The sequence below is a fragment of the Bufo gargarizans genome, chromosome 10, assembly GCF_014858855.1.
Source record: "Bufo gargarizans isolate SCDJY-AF-19 chromosome 10, ASM1485885v1, whole genome shotgun sequence".
Classification (NCBI taxonomy): Eukaryota; Metazoa; Chordata; class Amphibia; order Anura; family Bufonidae; genus Bufo; species Bufo gargarizans.
In genome coordinates this window covers 23467423-23483759 of record NC_058089.1, presented here as the reverse complement: position 1 = coordinate 23483759, position 16337 = coordinate 23467423, and the positions used below count along the sequence as shown (strand labels likewise).

The following is a 16337-nucleotide window of genomic DNA, read 5'->3' as shown; positions in this document are numbered from 1 at the left end:
GCACCTATAAGCCCACCCCTTCACTATGTCTACTAGGGGATAAACCCCCTTGGCTGACTTTCGCCAAGTTCAAGTTATCGCAACATATTTTGCTAGCTGCTAGAATCCATATTGCGTCCAAATGGAAATCTGATACATTAGGTATTTGTGCAGTTATTGATAGAGTCAATAAGATTTTGCTATATGAAAAGCTGCCAGCCATTCGCATGGATAAGTATGAACCTTTTGAACAATTGTGGGAACCTTGGGTCTCCTCCTCCTACTCTGTCAATGTACAACAAAGTATTTCGTTATGATATCTACTACGCCCTGTTGAGACCTCAAACATGCGAGGCCTATAAATCACTTGAAGATGTATGGATGTAACATTTTATTCCATTCCCTTGTAATTGACCACTGTAAGATCTCCTTTGGATATTTGTTTAAGTAATTTTACTTTGTTCCTTTTGTTTTACTATATGTATGTACCAAATACCTGTATCATTGGTATCTCATAAAATATTTCTGATGCTATAAAACTTCAATAAAGCATTTGAAACATAAACATTGTATTCTCTGAAAACAAAAAAAGAAGTTCAGTTTTTGAAATATTTAGTTTCAGATAGAGAGAGGACATAATGTTAGAGACGGCAGAGAGACAGTCGCTGGTGTTCTGTAATACTGCAGGTGCGATGTCAGGGGATGAGGTGTATAGTTGTGTGTCGTCAGCATAGAGATGGTACTGGAAGCCAAATCTGCTGATGGTCTGTCCAATTGGTGCTGTGTACAGGGAGAAGAGGAGGGGGCCTAGGACTGAACCCTGAGGAACCCCAACTGCGAGGGGGAGAGGTAAGGAAGTTGAGCCAGCGAATTATACACTGAAAGAGCGACCGGAGAGATAGGAAGAACACCAGGGGAGGGCGGTGTCCTTCAGGCCGATGGATTGGAGCACGGCGAGCAGGAGATGGTGGTCTACAGTGTCAAAAGCTGCAGAGGGGTCAAGGAGAATGAGCAGAGAGTAGTTACCGTTGCATTTTGCTGTCAGGAGGTCATTTGTCACTTTGGTGAGGGCAGTTTCTGTAAAATGCACGGGGGCGGAAACCAGACTGTAATGGATCGAGCAGAGAGTGATCAGAGAGATAGCGGGTAAGGCGAGAGTAGACCAGACACCCCAGGAGTTTAGAGATGAAGGGAAGATTGGAGACTGGTCTGTAGTTAGTTGTGCAGGATGGGATATAAATGAATAAACTATACAGAATCTTTTCCCATAAAACTATATTTCAATCTGCTCAGCTCCTCCTGCTCTAATAACATGCTGCCTGCAGCTCTGACACCATGTTCGTTTTAAAGAGGTTGTCAAACCACCCCTCCTGGCCAGACCTGCAAAAGAAGCATACCTGATCCCCGCCGTTGGGCCCTGGTTCCTTCACCACGCCCCCCACCGCTGCTGCTGCTGCCTCGCTGTCAACATGACACACATCATGTGACCAGCTGGTCACGTGATACAAGGGGAACAGGTCCCCACAGCGATTGCCTGCAGCGGTGTCAATGCAGATGTTGACAGCTGGGGACCCGAGAGAGGCGGCCGGGAAGGAGCCAGTGGGAGGGAGCAGGTAAGTATGCTTCCCTTTGCAGGTATGCACAGGAGGAGGTTGCCAAATACACCCTAAAAGGTGGACAACCCCTTTAAAGGGCATCAGTCAGCAGATTTGTACCAATAAAACTGGCTGACCTGTTACATGTGCGCTTGGCGGCTGAAGGCATCTGTGTTGGTCCCATGTTCATATGTGCCCGCATTGCTGAGAAAAATGATGTTTTCATATATGCAAATGAGCCTCTAGGAGCAATGGGGGCGTTACCGTTACACCTAGAGGCTCTACTATCTCTGCACTGCTGCGCCCTCTGCACTTTGATTGACAGGGCCAGGCAGTGTAAATGTGATCACGCCTGGCCTTGACTTTTCCTAAAGTCAATAAAAGTGCAGAGGGCGCAGCAGTTGCAGAGAGAGCAGAGCCTCTAGGTGTAATGGTAACGCCCCCGTTGCTCCTAGAGGCTCATTTGCATATATTAAAACATCATTTTTCTCAGCAATGCGGGCACATATGGACATGGGACCAACACAGATGCCTTCAGCTGCCAAGCGCACATGTAACAGGTCAGCCAGTGTCATAGGGACAGATCTGCCTTTAAAAAGGGACCACATCCTGGAAAACCCCCTTTAAATATATACTATCGCCCCCTTGTGGTGGCTGCAGACAGCCATAATTATAATTAAGTCAGCTTTCTCCTACAAATGTGGTACTGACTGACCGGCAGTTATTTGGGCACCCTGCTGTCACATGACCACTTTGGGTACCATTATGAGGGTGTGACCCGTAGATGTGGGCGGGATTCCCCGGAGTGCAGGTGTCTCCCATGGCAACCAATCAGCAGCCAGCACATGTTACTAACGGAGGTTACAAAATGAAAGCAGGGATGTGATAGGTTGCTATGGGCAACTGCACCCCTCCAGTCTGTCATCCCTCAGGCCCATGCTCACGTCTGATATCACTCATCCGGGCTTTCCCCGCTGCACCATGACGTCACGACAATCCCTGCGCTCCGTCACGGTGGTGGAGCAGTTGCCATGCATACCGCCTGTGAGGGGAGAGAGGGGTGGGGGGTGAGGAGGTTCCGGAAGTGACGTCAGGTCCCGCCCCGGTGCGGACGTGCCTCTGCGCCGGGATCACGGAAAGAAGGAGCAAGAGAGTAGGCGGCATGGAGCCCCCGAGAGGTGAGAGCAGTGATGGAGGTGGAGGTCCGGGGCAGGTGCGACCCCCAGAGCCCCGGGGAGGAGCAGGGCCCGCCTGGTGTACAGCTGTGCATGATGTCACCGGGGGGGTCGTACACGCAGCCATGTCCTCCCGCTGCTGTGACATCTGTCATCCTGACACCTGATCACCTCCGGTCCGCCCGATCCTTCTGGAGATCGTGTCCGATCGCAGCGGGAGGCAGTGCTGTTTCCATGGCTGTCATGCAGTGTGATGGTTGGAGCATTCAGGAATGTGTGATAGATGTTACTACAGATGGAGCACGCCGGGGAAACCGTCAGCAGGTCGCAGGGTCGGTGCTCACCCTGCATCCAGATCACAGGTCGGTCCTTTTACAGGGGCATTGATTTCTGTCCCTCCTGTGCAGTACCGCAGGCTCTTAGGACATACATTTGCCACGTAAAAATCTATGGGATCAATGTATTTTTTTTTTTTTCGCACTTTGGACCTAAGGACATCCTGCGCACCCTGCACTCGGTGGTCGTGGTCAGGCTAGGTTCACACGAAGTATTTTCTGAGTCAGAATCCACATCAGGTTTTTTTCCTTCAGTTTTTTTCCTGAAGCATTTTTAAGGGCTCATGCACACGGCCGTAAGTGTTTTGCGGTCAACAAATTGCGGATTCTGGCCTAGTGCACGCCGCCATTCATTATTTAATTTTTATATATATTTTTTTAATGTCTGTAGAATTGTACTTTTTTAAAAATTTTTTTTTACAAGTCCGCAAAACGGAAATTGAAATGAATGGATCCGCATCCGCTCCGCAAAAAATGCGGACAGAAACTGTGGCCATTTGCATGAGGCCTAATGAGGGTCACAGATCCGGCACCAATGCCACAGCTGTCGGCCCGACAAAAAAAATAAAAATTTCATGCAACGTTTTCTGTCCGGCCGAAACCCGCCAAAACTGTCAGACCTCATTACTGTCGATGGGGATGCGGCGGTGAACTAGAGGATCCAGCAGTGTCAGTGAAACTCAGTAGGTTGTTCCGCCAGAGAACCGCTTGGGGGAGATGTGAATGAGGCCTGTTGCAGTTTTTGGTGCGGTTTTGGATTTTTTATTATTTTTTTTTAAACGCAAATAAAAAAAAATTTAAGCGCTGTACGGTTTAACAGTCATATTTCCCATTGAAATCAATGGAAAAGTTCTGCGTGCGTTTTTGCTGTGAATTGGCCAATGCCACTCTGTATGTGGCAGTGCCCTAAGAGCTGTCACTCTTGCTTTGCAGCAGCCAGTGTTGGTCAGGCACAGAGTAACGTCCAGTACCAGCTGAAGCTTTACCACGGAGCCGCTGCGAATCCGATTGTTTCACACCGCCGTAGAAATCCTTGTGCCTTTAAGGCTTCTTACGAAATTCCGCAACTACCTATGTAAACACTTGGTTCTCAAGGTGTGTATGTACTGGGGCGGTGGCGGATGCTTTACTGGTGCTGGAAGGGATGCTCCTCGGTTATAACTTGTAGGACAGGACAGATCTGCACTGGCATGCACGACTTGGAAGACGTTCAGGTTCCGCTTCCGTTGTTTCAAGATGGCCCGTCCTGCCCTCCGGCCGCAGATAATCCTGTCTGTGGTGTCAGATATATTGCCGTCTTTGAGGTGACATCTCTTTTTCGTGTGCGGTAAGCCGGAGGTTGGAATGACGCGTCCCTTTAAGCACTGACGTGGCCTTCTTTCTTTGGGGGAAATCGCTTAAATAGCAATCCCATAATAGAGTGTGCTGATCGGAATCGCTCATTATTATTATTTTTTCTCTCCACAAAATGGACAAAAATAGGACATGTGCTATAAATTTGCGGAACGGCCACATGGATGCGGTCAATACGTATGCTGTCCGCATTTTTTGCAGCCTTGTAGACATGAATGGGTCCGTGTCCGGACTGCGGACCCAGTATGCGGTCGTGTGCATAATGACTCGTGCTAATAGGCGTATTACAGCCCCATGAAGCCCACGCAGGCTGCGGCCATTCTATGTACTGTAAAAATTTCAGCCTTGCGCCTCATGCAGACAGACGTAAGGGCTCCAGGCCCGTGCTGCGGTTCGCAAAAAGCGGCCTGCAATGCACGGGCACCAGCTGTGTGCACTCCGCGCTGCAGATGCGGACCGCATTGACTTGCCTGGGACATGTCTTACCTTAGGAGGCATGGACCGGAAATCCGACTGGAATCGCTTCATAGTTTTTCCATGGGCTTCCTATTTGCGTGTCCTACTACGCAAAAGAAAAGGACATGTCCTATCTTTTGCCGTATCTTGCGGATCGCGGACCCATTCAAGTCAATGGGTGCACACGGCTGGTGCCTGTATATTGCAGACCTGCCGCTTGCGGTCCTGCCTGAGCCCTTATGCTGCGCTTTTTGGCATTTTTTTGTTCCTCTTTCTGTGGTGTTTTTTTTTAACAAACTGGTGTAAAGGAGAACAGGCTTAGTTCCCATAGCAACCAATCAGATGCCACCTTTCATTTTCCAAAGGAGCTGTGAAATATAAAAGGTGGAATCTGATTGGTTGCTATGGGCAGCTAAGTCAGTTTTGATCAATCTCCCCCAGTCTGTTTTAACACATGCATTTTTTATGGTGTTTTTTAGCCACCATAAAACTACGCAACACATTGACGCTCGTGTGTTTCAAGCGGTGTAAAAAAAAAACCCCCAATGAATGTCTATAGGACAAAAATGACAGAAAATGAGGAAATGAACACCCCACGAGGACGTGCTGCGATTGCAGTGTAACGTCTTTGACCAAAAAAACCTCACAAAGTGAAGAAGTGAAACTAAAAAGGACGCAGAAAATCCATGTTTGTCCTGGGTTTAATCATTTCTATAGACTTACAGCCAATATTAGGAGGTGGCATATATATATATTTTTTGCCTAAAGAAAGACAAAAAAAAAAAACACCAGAAGATGCAAATCTCCTAAAAACACCAAAATAGCGACTGAGGGAGATTTTTGAAACTGTCAAAAAGCAAACCTGTCTTTGTTGCCTGTAGAAACCAATCACAACACAGCTTTTATTTTCCAGGAGCAGGATTTGAAGTGTCATCTGCGCTGTGATTGGTCGGCAGATGAAGTTAGCACCCGGCCCCTAGGGAGCCGTAATACAGAACCCATAGCAGGATATGGCGGCCTGCTGAACGCCTCATGCAGATCTGAAAGCGATCTGACCTGCCAGAAATATTTCTTACCCGATCACCGGTACTACCGGGATCTTAGTGTAATTTAGGGCTCATGCACACGACCGTATGTATTTCGGATCTGCATAAATAAAATAAAATGGGTAACATCCTTATTGCATTTTTTTTTTTTTTTTTTGTGGATTCATTGTAAGGCCTCATGCACACGACCGTTGTTGTGTTCCGTTCCGCAAAATGGGGTTCCGTGATTTGTTTCCGTGTGTCTTTCTTTATTTTTGGAGGATCTCCAGACATGAAGCAAAGTAAAAAAAAGTCTGTCAAGCTTGCCATGCAAATGATAGGGAAAAAACGGACGTGCGGATGACAATCTTGTGTGCCTCCGCGTTTTTTCACGGTCCCATTGACTTGAATGGGTCCGCAAACCGTTTTCCGTAAAAAAATAGGACAGGTTATATTTTTTGGACTGACTGAAACCACGGATCACGCGGATGACAAACGGTGCATTAGCCGAGTTTTCAATGGGTCCGCAGAAAAAAAACGGAACAACGGACACGGAATGAAACAACGGTCGTGTGCATGAGGCCTAACATTGACTGTCCTTGGCTGCAAAACAGACAAGAATAGGACATGTTCTATTTTTTTTGCAGGACAGACATACAAACGGAATGCACACTGAGTCATTTCAGTTTTTGGGCGGACTCGTTGAAGTGAATGGTTCCACATACGGACCTGTAAAAAAACGGAAAAAAAAATAAGTTTGTGTGCATGAGCCCTAATTTAAATCATCTGGATTTTTTTCTGATCGCTATCATTTGTCTTAGGCCTCTTGCACACGACCGTATGTGTTTTGCGGTCCGCAAATTGCGAATCCGCAAAAAAAAAACGGATGACATCTGTATGCCATCCGTTTGTGTTTTTTCGGGCGGATCCATTGTAACAATGCCTAAGAATAGGACAGGTTCTATATATTTTTTTGCGGGGCTACGGAATGGACATACTGATGCGGACAGCATTTTTTGCGGACCCATTGAAATGAATGGGTCCGCATCCTATCCGCAAAAAAAGGAACGGACACAGAAACAAAATACGTTTGTGTCCATTTAGCCTTAGGCCTCTTGCACACAAATGTTTTTTTTTTTTTTGTTCCGTTTTTGCGGATTCCGTATACGGAACTATTTATTTCAATGGTTCCGCAAAAAAAAATTAACTGAATGAACTCCGTATGCATTCCATTTCCGTATTTCCATTCCGTTCAAAGATAGAACATGTCCTATTATTGCCCGCAAATCACGTTCCTTCATTCAAGTCAGTGGTTCCGCAAAAAAAAAAAAATGGAATGCATCCGTATGTCTTCCGTATCTGTTCCGTTTTTGCGAAACCATCTATTGAAAATTTTATGCCCAGCCCAATTTTTTTATGTACTTACTGTTTAAACATTATTGTATGCTTCGGCATAAATGGATCACAAACGGAAACCAACGGAACGGCAAAACAGAAACACTACTCAAACAAAAAAATGGATCTGTTAAAAATGGACCGCAAAATACTGAAAAAGCCATACGGTCGTCTGCAAGAGGCCTTATTCTAAGGATATTTTTACATTTGGGGCAAGGCCATCTGGACGCCAGTTCCGGCAGAGATTGCTGCGAATCGGCTGGGCACAAACCACTGTCCGCATCGGTTTCTGTCCGACTAATTTTCAGCATTTTTGATCCATTGCGGCCGGATCCCATTATAGTTAATGGGGCCAGCGCCGCTGCAGTGAATTAGGTTGGGCTGCAACATCGGGCACAACCGGTAGACGTGGCACTGTTTTTGGAAGAATGCAGCCATGTTTTTCTAAACCCCTTTAAGGCTACCTGCGCACATTGCAGATTACGTGCGTTTTTCTCTGTGCGGGAAAACCACAGTGCGGTACCAGCAGAGTGAGATTAGACAGATCTCCGGTACACTCTGCTTTATTGTTCCCATTCGTTGACCTGTCGTGTAGATTTAGAAATGTCAATTGTCTGTGTGGATTTTCCCCTTTTCGATGCAAAGTGGTTTTTGGTGCAGAAACGCATGGACACTTATGAAATTTTCCATTTGTCAACCTGCACCCTGTGTGCAAGCAGCATAAAGAGGGATTCCAGGACATAAATACGGATGACCTATTCTCAGGATACGTAATCAATATCCGATTGGTGGGGGTCCGACTCCTGGCCCCCCCACCGATCAGCTGTTAGAAGGGGAGGTGGCACTCTTCCCTGAGCTGTGATGTCATGGCCTTTGTGCAGACCAGTCCCATTCTAGTGAACGGGATCGAGCGGCAGTATCGGGCACGGCCACTACACAATGTACAGCGCTGTGCCTGGTATCGTAAGAAAAGGCCACAGCGCTCGTCGGATTGATGCGGACCCTGATTGGCAGGAGCTGTGGGTGTCCCACCGATCAGTATGAGGATAGGTTATCAATTAAGAAGTCCTCGAAAACCCCCTGAAAGTAATGGGATGTCGGTTTGATTGCAGGCGAAGTCAGATAAGACCGTGTGCACACCTGCGGGGTTAAAAATAAAGGACGAATTACTAATGTATGCAGCGGTATTTCATCTGGTACACGTGCCAGAACCTGACAGACCCCATTATGGAGAATGGCATGCTGTAGGCACCAGTAGTGTCCAGCATACATTGAATCCAATTATTCCAGTATACAGGTCATATGCTGGAATCTAGGAGCACATCTGCGCCTAGCCTCCGCCAGCCTCGCGTAGGCGCCTAGCCTCCGCCAGCCTCGCGTAGGCGCCTAGCCTCCGCCAGCCTCGCGTAGGCGCCTAGCCTCCGCCAGCCTCGCGTAGGCGCCTAGCCTCCGCCAGCACTATTAAGTGCCTCTTAAGGTGGAGCTCCACCTTCATAAAGTTACTTGATGAGGCTCCCTGGCCTCTTTCCGCGCCTCCCGGCTCTTCCCAGATCCTCTTTTCTTTAATTACAGTCTCATAAACAGATTAGCTGAGATTTTATTACGTCGGAGTAGTGCTGGAGATTAGTCCTGTATTACAGCTGAGCTCAGGAGGCCGTGCGCTGCTGGACCTCGCTTACCAGTGTGACAGTGTGCCGTCATATGGAGAATAAATAGGACATGACTAACGGCTGCATAGGACATCCTGTTATGACTCTTCGTGACATTTATTTGGAAGACTATAAGCGAGAATGAGCTTTGTCCTGATGCCCTCTCCGGGATTCATCTTCCTTTTCCTGAAGAAAATAAAAAATAAAATGTTGCACTGTAAAAATCCTAATTAAGCGCAGATTTGACATTTTACCCCTCGGGTTTCTTGCTTCGTTCACCTGCGCCTCCTGTCGCCCACTGCTAAGCCCCTTCTATCCGCCGCCTCTTGCCTCATAATTGTTCTTTGAATTTTTCATGAGTTCACTGGTAAATTAGTCAGCGTCGCCGGGGCAGGGCGGTTTTCAGAATGAGCGGGGCCTGAGGCGAGGGCTGCTGTTCTCTCTGATGATGGGTTTTTCTTACGAATATTTAAATTCAGAGGTGTTTTCCAGCGTCCTACAAATACGTTTCCACAGCTGCCAGATGCTGAGAAGAAAACGGTTAGGCTGCCTGCGCACGCCGCACAATACGTACGGTATTTCCATGCGGATTCCCATGCAGAAAAAACTCAACGTATTTATGTACCTGCAGAGTGTCTGATATTACACAGATCTCACGTACACTTTGCAGGTTTTTTCAGTGAGGAAATTGACCTGCAGCACGGATTTCCAAATCTGCAGCATGTCTATCACCGTTTGCTGTTTTAGCTGCGGATTTTGCCCTTTTCAGTGGAAGGGTGAGATCTGTGGCAAAACCGCATCTGAGGCCCCATGGTCAGACAACCGTTTTTTGCGGCTCGGATGTGGACCCATTCACTTCAGTGGGGCTGCAAAAGAGGCGGACAGCATCTGTCCCTATCCGTTTCTCCGTTCCGTAGCTCGTTTTGCGGACAAGAATTGGCATTTCTGTTACGGGCGGCCCGTTCCGTTCCACAAAAACGCACACAGCCGGCATCCTTGTTTTGCGAATCCGCAATTTGCAGATCGCAAAACCCTGTTAGACATTACGAATTTTGGTGTGGATATGCTGTAGAAAAGCACAGAAATCTGCCTGGGTCTTATGTGTGTTCACCCGCATCGAGTGCAGGTGGCCTAAGGGTGCTGCACACACAATGCGGATTGTCATGCGGATTTCGCTGCGTTTCCTCACCAAACCCACCCACAGTCCGCACGTGTTACTTGCGGATTTTGCCGCAGATTTGCCCCAAGTCTCACACTTTGCATTGCAAAAGGTGGAATCCGCACTGAAAATCTGCAAAATTGGCATGCTGCAGATTTCAAAATCCGCAGTTTCCGCACGGTGTAGATATGATTTTGAAAATTCCACCTACTTAGCGGTACTGTGATTTTACACGCGATAATCCACGCATGATACGCACTGTCTGCATATACCCTAAGGGTACCTTAACACAATGCAGGTTGTTCACGTCTTTTCCGTCCAGATTTACGTACTGAAAAATCGCAGCGTACTATAGTACCAGCAAAGTGAATGAGATTTGCCAAATTTCCTGGGGTTAATTTACTAAAAGCAGTGTCTTTATCCCCCCCCCCCCCCCAGCACTGGCGGAGAAAGCGCCTACTTTATGATGAGGCTCAGGCCACCTCCTAAATTAGGCGCACCGCTGTTAGTCCTTGTGACTGGAGTGAAAACCACACCAGCCCCTGATTGGCGCAGTCTTCGCTCCGCTTTTATACCTGTTTCCAGGTGTGAAAGATATTAAATGTTTTAACCCCAATGGGCCGACCCCTTGCGACTTTTTTTTACACCAAAAACTGGCATGGCGCCCGTTGTAAATGACCCCCATTGTGTTTTTTGTACACATGGAAAATGATTCACAGCATGTGAATTGTTTGTGTGATTCCGCACCTTCTGTAGAGTGGATTTCCCCATAGACTTCAATTGAGATGTTAAACAGAAAATCAGCTTTTTTTTTTTTTTTTTTTTTTTTTTTGCTGTTTTTATGTGGACGGTTGCAGATAGCCTTTGGATTTTTTTTTTTTTTTTCTTATGCCGAGATTTTCATTTGGTGTTTTTGACCCCTAAATACGCAAGCTGCTTGCATTTCTTTCCATACCGCATGTATTATTTTAGTAGTGTATTTTTTTTTATTTCTTTTAAAACAAGTGCATGGACGGTGTGTGGGTTTTTTCACACTGGAGTAGATGGAAAAAGACCTGAAAAAATGCCATTGTTTAAACATGTTGCATATTGTTTTTTTAAAGTCCACCAAATTGACAATGGCACCCCTAGCAAAAACTTACTTCCCATAGGCTGATGTCTGGAGCTGCCATTTTTTTTTTTTTTGTTGGCAGAACTGATTGGATAGAATCAGACTGTGCAGGGACACCCCCCCCCCCCCTTCCTCCAGCTCGTAACACCCCTCTGGACCATCATTGCAAACTGCCAGGAATGAATTCCTAACTTCTAGAAGGAATAATAAAGGACTGGCACAAAGTAGTGTCATAAGAATAGATACTCGGACGTTACAGGAGAGGTGAGAGGAAGCATTTTTTTGTAATTATGGACAATTCCTTTAAGCTGCCTTTTAGGTGCACTATCCTTCGTAATAAACGATCACCTATGATTGCCCTAACAAATAAAGCATGGGGAGCAAGTCCCATGGCCGAATAAACGTATCTAATGTGACGTGATGGTATCTATAGACCAGGAGAGGGGGGTATTTTCAAGGGGTTTTCTGGGATTTTGATATTGTTGGTTGTTGGGGGTCTGACTCCCTTTACCCCTGCAAACCAGCTGTTTGAAGAGGCTGCGGTGCTCCGTTGAGCGCTGCGGCCTCTTCCTAGGCCAGTGACGTCACATTCATCGGTCACGTGGCCCTAGTAGCTGCTCAGTTCCGTTCAAGTCAATAGGCCTGAGCTGCAATACCAAGCACAGCCACTATACAATGTATGGCGCTGTGCTTGGTGATCTACGAGGATGCCAGGAGTCAGACCCCCCCCCACCAATCAGATTTTGAGGACTTATCCTAAGGGTGGGCTATCAGTGTCAAAATCCCAGACGACCCCTTTTGCTGTTTGCTATGGCACCTCACGTGCTTCTTTTCTGCCACCTTATAAACCGCCCTGACCAAATATCCCTACAGCATGTTGACATTTCTCACTATATTGCAAATATGGAGCCGGATGTAAAGTGGAGACATGGATCAGACGATCGAGGTTTTAGGATGATTGAATCTTTGGTTTTCCTGAGAGATAAGCGGTCCTAGAGACCCCCTCTCATCTCCCATATTGAAGCAGCCAGAATTTTTTGCAATTCAGAAAGTGCGCGCTTATGGGCGAGTAGGTCGGACAGCGAATGGTGACCCCGTTGGAGCCCCAACAGGGTCTCATAAGGGCGATACCAAAGCAAATGTTGGCGGATTTCTCCAAAATGATGGATTTTGCCACTTAGTTTAGACCTTATTAGTCTACTTTCACCCTGGCGTTTTGGCTTTCGTTTGTGAGATCCGTTCAGGGCTCTCGCACGCGGTCCAAAACGGATCCATTTGCATTCTAATGCATTCTGAATGGAAAAGGATCCGCTCAGTTTGCCTCCGTTTCGTCTCTATTCCGCTTTGGAGGCGGACACTGCTTGCAGCGTTTTGGTGTCCGTCTGACGAAACTGAGCCAAACGGATCCGTCCTGACACACAATGTAAATCAGTGGGGACAGATCCGTTTTCTATGACCCAATCTGGCATAATAGAAAACGGATCCGTCCTCCATTAACTTTCAATGGTGTTCAAGAAGGATCCGTCTTGGCTATGGTAAACATAATACAAACGGATCCGTTCTAAACGGATGCAGACGGTTGTATTATCTGAACGGATCCGCACCAAACGCGAGTGTGAAAGTAGCCTTAGAAAGGTTGTGGGCATAGTGGGATCTTTTACATTAGCGTTTCATTTCTGGCGTAGAGTTCCGTCACAGGGGCTCAATACCGGAAAGGAACTGATCAGGCATATCCCCATGCATTCTGAATGGAGAGTAATCCGTTCAGTTTGCATCAGGATGTCTTCAGTTCAGTCGTTTTGACTGATCAGGCAAAAGAGAAAACCGTAGCATGCTACGGTTTTATTTCCGGCCCAAAAAAACGGAAGACTTGCCCATTTCCCTATAGGAATGTATTAGTGCCGGATCCGGCATTCAAAATACCGGAATGCCGGATCCATCCTTCCGGTCTGCGCATGTGCAGACCGGTACAAATGTGAAAAAAGATACAAGACGGATCTGTCTGTCCGCATGACAAGCGTGATGTGAGCTCCCCGGGGATCATTCATCCTCATACCGTGTCCGTCAGTTGAAGGCACTAGCGATGATCATCTTGTTTTATCAAGGATCGTCCTTATGGCCCTACAATGGGCCACCTGCACACGTTGCGGATTACGTGCAATTTTTTGCGCAGATTCTCCTGCGGAAAAAAAACAGGGTAATACAGTACCAGCAAGGTGAATGAGATTTTTTTAAGATTTTGAAATCCGGTGCAAGTCAATTGTTTCTGCGGAAGTTTAGGGCGAATGTCACCCTTTGCGATGCAAATCCGCAGGTAACCTGAGCAGATTGTAGCGCGGCTCTGGTGCGTGAACACGGAAAATCTGTTTTTAAACCCACACCCATGTTGCAAGGTACCCTTAGGGTTCGTTCACGCAATGTTTTTTGGCGCCGTTTTTTATGTGGCCTCTAAATTCGAGGTGGCATGTCCTATTCTTGGCCGTTGTGCAGATGTGAGGGAAAAAAATGGTGGTCAGTATCCGTCGTTTTGCAGATCCACGATTTACGGTCATGTGCATAAGGCCTTACCGAGAGATAAGTGTTGCCAGGGATTCCAAACAGCCGCTTATGCCTCACGTTGAAAAATCTGTATATATGGCAATTCTGAAAGTGCACGTTCACGAGGAAGTCATAGCTGTCGGATGAATGGTCGGGCTGCACATGGCGTCCAGGTTGGATCAAGTGTTGAGTAGAGAGGAAATATAGGGGGTCATTTATTAAGACCTAACCGTTGCACCGCAATCTGCTTCTGAAATATGCCTAAAATAGGCGTATTTCAGGATAAAAAAATGAACCCCATAGAGTTGGATATTAGGAGACTGGCTCTGCCCAGGAAGGGGTTAAACGCCTGTAGAAAATGACGGCACAGGACATTTCACCCATTTCCACCTGCGGCACCAGGCAAAGATCAAACTGTCAATATTGATCTGTAAAGTCAATAGTCCAGAGAGAGGGAGAGACGAGACGGAGAGCGCAGCGCAGGACCCGCAGGAGCGCAGCAGGTACTGGACAGAGGGGGGAGGAAGACAGAGGCGTCTGGTCATTTGTCATGGGCATTCCGGCTGGAGATATAACCATGCTGTGGTGCCGACTGGTAATGTAGCGGACATGAATACCTCCGGCTTCAGAGTACTGAGACCCACACTCAGGACCAGCATAGCGAGGGTTGCCCCATGTCGCACACAGATCCAGAAAACCTAGATTTGGGGGGGTGTTTTGTGGTGTCTCTTACCGTGCCACCTAGAGGAAACATGGTGGTCAAAGGCATGAAGACGAAATAACAACTCTGCTGCAAATGGGGGAGGGGGGATCAATTTTGACTCATTGACCCAAGCCCTTTGAAAAGGGAAAGCAAATGAGGTGACCGGGAGGGCCACACAGTATAAGGAGCCCAGCAAACAGCACCCTACATCTCAGCCGTCTGTGCAGAATAAATATAGTGTATTTTGAGTAGTTAAGAATAAATAAAAAAAAAAAAAAGCCAGATTTTAATTCGGATGGTTTGTGAGCGGAACACACCGTGCGAGGCAGCAGGTTATGTAATGGGAGCAGTAAGCAGGGCAGATGGTCCATGTCCTGGGAGCAAGCCATTTTTCTGAGATCTCTTAAGACGCTGTGTAGACCCCACGGCTGCTCCGGCAGCGAAGGGTTAACCCAAGGAATGATTGCCGGATTTGGCCGGATTTACACGGTCATTTGCCTCGATCGTGTGCGACTAGTCAAAAGTTTCTTCATCTGGTAAATGGTGATCCGAAGAGAAACCCTGATTAAGGCAATAGCCGGACTCGCGTGCAACTGGCGAGATCATATCTGTATCGGAAAAATACCGCCAACCTGGGGCCCGATGGGGGTATTCTCATGAAGAAAATGCCTGGGAGCCGGGGCGAAGAGCTGCTAGGTAAGGCTGTGTTCACACTGCACTCAGTAGAGGTCATTTACGAAGATTTCTACGCCGGTTTTGCAGGGTTTTTTAAACACCCGTGCAACAGTATTTTGACGCACAGGCAATTTTCTGGTGTCTTTGCCACTTGGGAGTGGTGGAGGCCGTGCCGAGACTTTGGTTCCGTCAAAAACTGGCGTAAAAGAGAAGTAAAAACTCCAGTCAGGGACTGAGTCATTTTTACGTTAGGACTGCCAACGATGCGCCTAATTTATGGCGAGGTGGACACCTTGTCATAAATTAGCCAGGTCTTACAGCAGTGTAGGGGGAAATCTATGAACGGCGTGACTAGCCTCCAATTAATTTCAAAGCCGATCCTTTCGTTTTTAAGGAAGATATGCCGTAGCCAGAGGGGTTGTGCAGCAGCTTAGGCTGGGTTCAGACATGAGCGTCCTGACCTGAGCGCTGTGTATGCGCGAATCTCCGGCGTCTCACATACGCGGCTCCAGTAGTATGCGAACGCCCATTGTCGCGCGTTCCCGGAAGTCTATGTACGGGAACGCGCGACAAGACGCCCCAAAGTTGCTCATGTACTTTTTTGAGCGTCGGGCGTTTTACAGCGCGATCGTACGCGCTGCAAAACGCCCAGGTGTGAACCATTCCCATAGGGAATCATTGGTTTCTCCTTGTTGAGCGTTTTACAGCGCGTAGGAACGCGCTGTAAAACGCTCAGGTGTGAACCCAGCCTAACTCCTCTCTCCCTATGGAATGCCTGGCTGAACTGAGCATGCGTGTGTATGGGGGGGTTGGAGAAAAAGGGTCGGATGCACTAGCGTTTGGCTGACCGCTATTAAAGGTGTGTGGTCGCTTTAAGATCTGATTAGAGAGGTGCAGGGGCCCACTCACATGGTGGTGGACTTTGCCTCTGCAGCGTATTCCCCAGCAGAAACCAATAGGGTTTCCACCACGGTTTTTCAATTTGAATGCCATACACCCGCTAAACCAAGAGCGGACGCCCACCGTGCCGTCTGTCCAGACACTGCGCCAAGAACGGACGTGTCTCTCCTTTGTGTGGTCATGGCTTTAGATTGCCAGACGCTCAAATGGCAGAAAGAATAAAAAAATGCCACCAAGCAGTGGTCTCATGAGTTTGCCACAAATTAGTAAACCAAGGGCAACCGGAATC

The 16337-nt window shown here is 47.4% G+C and overlaps 1 protein-coding gene across 2 annotated transcripts in view; it reads left to right on the top strand.

Moving 5' to 3' along the window:
• Positions 1-2652: 2652 nt before the first annotated feature.
• The window catches only part of DAGLA (diacylglycerol lipase alpha), a 48550-nt gene continuing 34865 nt past the window's right edge, over positions 2653-16337 (top strand). The window contains exon 1 of one of the 2 annotated variants that reach the window (XM_044270081.1): positions 2653-2752. The gene's annotated coding sequence lies outside the window, so the exon portion shown is untranslated. Of the gene's footprint in view, positions 2753-4242; positions 4389-16337 lie in introns of those variants that run through there. The other variant, XM_044270082.1, reaches the window with a different exon arrangement.